This window comes from Anguilla anguilla, chromosome 10 (genome assembly GCF_013347855.1).
Source record: "Anguilla anguilla isolate fAngAng1 chromosome 10, fAngAng1.pri, whole genome shotgun sequence".
Taxonomy (NCBI): Eukaryota; Metazoa; Chordata; class Actinopteri; order Anguilliformes; family Anguillidae; genus Anguilla; species Anguilla anguilla.
The window spans coordinates 43,696,652-43,701,246 of record NC_049210.1 but is presented as its reverse complement, the minus strand read 5'-3'; the positions used below and the strand labels follow the sequence as shown (position 1 = coordinate 43,701,246).

The 4,595-nt window shown below is 47.5% G+C and overlaps 1 protein-coding gene across 2 annotated transcripts in view; it reads right to left on the bottom strand.

Annotated features, from left to right (window-relative positions):
• Positions 1-790: 790 nt before the first annotated feature.
• ntrk2a (neurotrophic tyrosine kinase, receptor, type 2a) overlaps positions 791-4,595 on the bottom strand; it is a 37,821-nt gene continuing 34,016 nt past the window's right edge. For both annotated transcript variants that reach the window (XM_035379786.1, XM_035379787.1), the window contains one exon: positions 791-4,595. This exon is cut by the window's right edge and continues 508 nt beyond it. The gene's annotated coding sequence lies outside the window, so the exon portion shown is untranslated.

The following is a 4,595-nucleotide window of genomic DNA, read 5'->3' as shown; positions in this document are numbered from 1 at the left end:
TGTGCACGCGTGTGTGTGTGTCTATACAGCCGGGTTTCTATAAATTTACACTGTGAACCATATCAATCTAAAATGCCACTCCTGCAGTAAAGTGTGGCCCTTGCAGTAAAGTGTGGCTCCTGCAGTAAAAATGTATGTATGCGTGTGGATTTATTTTTTTTTTTAAAAAGAAAAAAAAAATCCCCCACATGAAGCTTAGTCACTGGTTGCCTTGGAGACGAAGTGTGCACATAAGGTCGACCGTGGTGAACATAGAAGGGTGGTTATTTCACCATTTTACACCATCAGTCTGCATCACCAACACACTGTGCTGAAACACACGGGCGAGTGCAGCACCAGATCCACCACACTTCGTTCTCTGTGGCTGAAACACACTTTTGAAACAGGTCTGCAAGGTTTCAGCGGCAGTTTTTAGCTGGTTCACACCCCACCCCCTGGAAAACACTGATCTTACCCTAACTCACCAGAAACCTGTCACATCTGTACAACTGCTTACAGCTCACTGAGGCATGATCAGGACATCATCAGCAAATACCGGAAGTAAATATGAGCTCAAAATTTAGAAATGGAAAATGAAATATCTCTCATTTGGTTCCCATTTCAAATTTGTCTTTTTTTAGGGACTGCTGGGTGGCTCATTCGGTTAAGGCATCACGCTGTGGTGTATAGACACACACACACACACACACACACCCAATGACATTAACCCTCCTTTAGGTAAAACATATCACACAAAAATAAAGGAAAAAATCTGTCTGCTGGTTAAAGTCAGCATTCCCATCACAACAGATGTTTTTGTAAGACATGACACTTTTATTAAATACACTGTATTACAAGAGACTTTTCCATTTGCTTTTAGAGAAGCTGATCACATGGTACACATGAGTAATAATGACAGTGGCAGCGGCCTATGGGTGGGCCCCGTGGGCCGCAGACAGATGGCTGGGGGGGCGGGACTCCGTGGTGCCTGAGAGTGAAGAACAATCAGAGAACACAGTCCACAGATACATTCAACAGAAGAGCTTTTTCCTTATGCTGAGTCACGGATTAGGAACGCAGAGCGCGGTCGAGCCAATCGGCTGGCCCCGTCCCCCCCCGAGGCCACACCTCTCATGAGGTCAGCATTTCTGATTTGTCAGTGCTGGAGCCCTGCACTGACAGGAGGAGGAGGAGGAGTTACAATCTAATATTCAGATCTGCCAGTCAGATTTAGTGGGCAGGCCTTTTTATTAGGGTGTGATTTAGTGTAAATTAGGATTGGAATGGATGTGATTGGTGTAAATGGAGATTAATGATGGTGTGATTAGTGGAATTGAGGATTAGTAAGGTTGTGATTTGTGTAAAATGGGGATTGGAGAGCATTAGATTTGTGTAGTGTAAATGGGGATTGGTGAGTGTGCGATTAGTGTAAATGGGGATTGGTGAGGGTGCGATTAGTGTAAATGGGGATTGGTGACGGTGTGATTAGTGTACAGGGGGATTGGTGTGGGTGTGATTAGTGTAAATGGGGATTGGTGAGGGTGTGATTAGTGTAAATGGGGATTGGTGAGGGTGTGATTAGTGTAAATGGGGATTGGTGAGGGTGTGATTAGTGTAAATGGGGATTGGTGTGGGTGTGATTAGTGTAAATGATGATTGGTGAGAGTGTGATTAGTGTAAATGGGGATTGGTGAGGGTGTGATTAGTGTAAATGGGGTTGAGATACTGTAGACTGAATTGGCTAAGGAATGGCCAGTGACATCAGAGAGGGGTGGAGCTACATTAAAAGACTGCTGTTCAGTCTTTCTCCAATGCTGCTTCAAACACCATGTATTACTCAGTGAATCTGTCTTTACCCAGTCAATAATCAATAACAGCCGTAATATTAATGACAGGCACAGTCACCGAGTTCATTATCGTAAAATGAAGTCTGGTGTCCGTCCTGTACAGAGTCTCTGGCACCAGAGCATGAAAGAGCTCCTGGAGTCTTTAGAATGCAGTCGGATGCGTAGGTCATGAAAGGCAGTGAGAAACAGACGTGATGCTTGGTGCCGCCTCCGCGCTCAATAATACTGTAGCCGTCAGAAGCAGTGTTGAGTACGTCAGTGTCCTTTTAGCAGTGTTGAATGTCTCAGTGTTCAGTGCTGCGCTGTTCAGCAGTAGTGTTGAGTTCGGTAGCATTGTTAAATCACCGTGGTATTCTGCAGCAGCATTGAGTGGCGTAGTGTTCAGAAGCAGTTTTGTTGGTGGGGGTGTGGGGGGGGGGGGGTGTCGCAGGGTTGAGTGTTGCAGTGTTAAGTAGCAGTGTTCAGTACTAGTGTTGACATAGGGGCTCCAGCTGGCCAGCCCGTGGCACCAGGCGGGGGGGGGGGGGGAGAGGGGGAGGGTGAGTTCGTATTTACAGTACTGTTACATACACTATCTACAGACACATAACACAGAACAATTTACAGCAAAGTCCTGCGCCACACAACCCCCAACCCCCCCCCCCCCCCCCGTTTCTTCAGTACAGAGAAAGAGGCACATTTACACCCCCTGTGTCTGAGATACGCGCCCCCTCCCTCGGACGGAGAGAGAGGGATGGGCCAGGGTTATGTACAAGTCCGTCTCACTTTCCAGCACGAGAGGGAACAGGCCAGCGAACTGTCCTCCTGCACCTGCTCAGTGGTGGGCGTGTCCGACACCTGAGATCGGCAGGTGACCCCGCCCTCATCCTGCCTCAAATTCCCTTCTCACTACACACAGCTTTCAGGGAGGAAAATCATTTTTAAAAATTTTAACGATACAATCAATCACCGCAAAATTGAACCCCTTTTTTGGATGGGGGGGGGGGGGCAGGGGTGGGGCATCGATTATTTTGTGTTTTGTATTTCCCAAAATGGGAGGGTTTCCCTGGTAACAATATGAACATTCTCACAACACAGGGCCGCGCCACTTCCTCTTACAGTGCAGGTCACATAAACAGACTCTGATTGGCTCCTCAGCTGGACACAACGAATTCCGGTTATTTCTGCGATAACGGTGTGTTTTCTGTACTGTGGTTGGCTGAGCGACGTTACCATGGTAATGCCCATTACATCACAAAACTCCAACATCAGGAGCTGATCTGGGGTCCCCCAGTCCTCCAAAAAACCAAAAATAACTTCATTTAACTTAACACTTAACAGAACAAATACAAACTCCGGAAATCGCTTAGAAACCCTTTCTGCAGGTGGCTGTGGCTCTGCTTGTTCTCAGTGCAGACAGTACCGTGTACAGGAAGAACAAACAGCTTTTCAAACTCTTCAACTGTCACTCCTGTACAAGGACTGAGCCCCTCAAGAAATTCAACAACTGATCAATAATTCAACAAATAATCAGTAAGTCAGCAACTAAGCAACCCCTTAAAAATGTCATCCGTGCCCGATAAAGAAACAAAAGAGAACAAATGTAAAAGTTCTTCAAGTTAAATAAGTATAAAAATAGACTATTAAAAAACTGCTTTTACCAACACTGTGTGATATCATTCCACCGCCATCCACTTTAAAAAGGCTGAACGAATGATACAAAAGTACATTACAGGACTGAAGGTCTCTCTTCAAAATAAATACTGATTGTAAATCTCTGAAGTGTCCCTGTATGTGCATATGTGTACTGTGCGTGTGTGTGTGCACGTGTATGTGTACTGTGTGTGTGTGAGTGCATGTGTACTGCATGTATGAGCACGGTGTGTGTGTGTGTGTGTGTGTGTGTCCGCGCTCAATGTGTCTTTGTGAGTGTGTGTGTGTGTGTATGTGTACTGAGAGTGTATCCTTGCGTGTGTGTGTGTGTGGCAGAGGGGGCTGAATCTGATATGGCTCCCTAAAGGAGAATCTTCCAATAAAAGCATAAATCTTGAATGACCGTTTCTTAGTCGCCGGGCACATCTGGGCCGTGCTAATGGCGCATTAGCCGCCGTAATGAGATCTACACCAGACTGCAGCGGAGACGCGCTCCGTCTTCACATCACCGCGTTACTCAACAAGTGAAAAACATGCACAATTCAATTTTCCCCTCCCACAAAGATACTGTAAAGGGCCGGGGGGGTGGGGGGGTGGGGGGGGGCCACTAACGTCCTGATAAGCCTGTAATCTGTCGGGGGCGTTCACACCCCTCGCGCACTGATTGTCTTGGATTTTTTCGGAATCCGAACCCCGCGAACCCTCTCTGTCTGAGCAGGACTCCAGCGGTGGTGTTCCCAAAGTAAAGCGGAGGGACGGATAAGGGGGGCGCGCGGGGGAAGGGGGGGGGGGAGGGGGGTTTGGGGGCGGGTACACAGGCCGAAAGACAGTCGCACCATTACAGCAGGCGGCTCTGCAGCTCTCTCTCTCTCTCTTTCTCTCTCTCTCTCTCTCTCTTTTTCTCCTGCACGCATTGACCTGTTGCAGGGTGCACAGCAGTTAGGAACAACATGGCAAGGTCCAGCCATGGCCAATATTTCATATTTTCATATTTACAGCAGAAGGTGAGCATGGGTTCCCCGCCGATGCTGATGGGCTCCATCAGTGTCCTCACGAGTACAGAGAAACCAGGAAACGCAGGAAACAGAGATTTGCCCATTAAGGTTTACTGAGTCGCTTTGTCCATGGCAAGTTCAG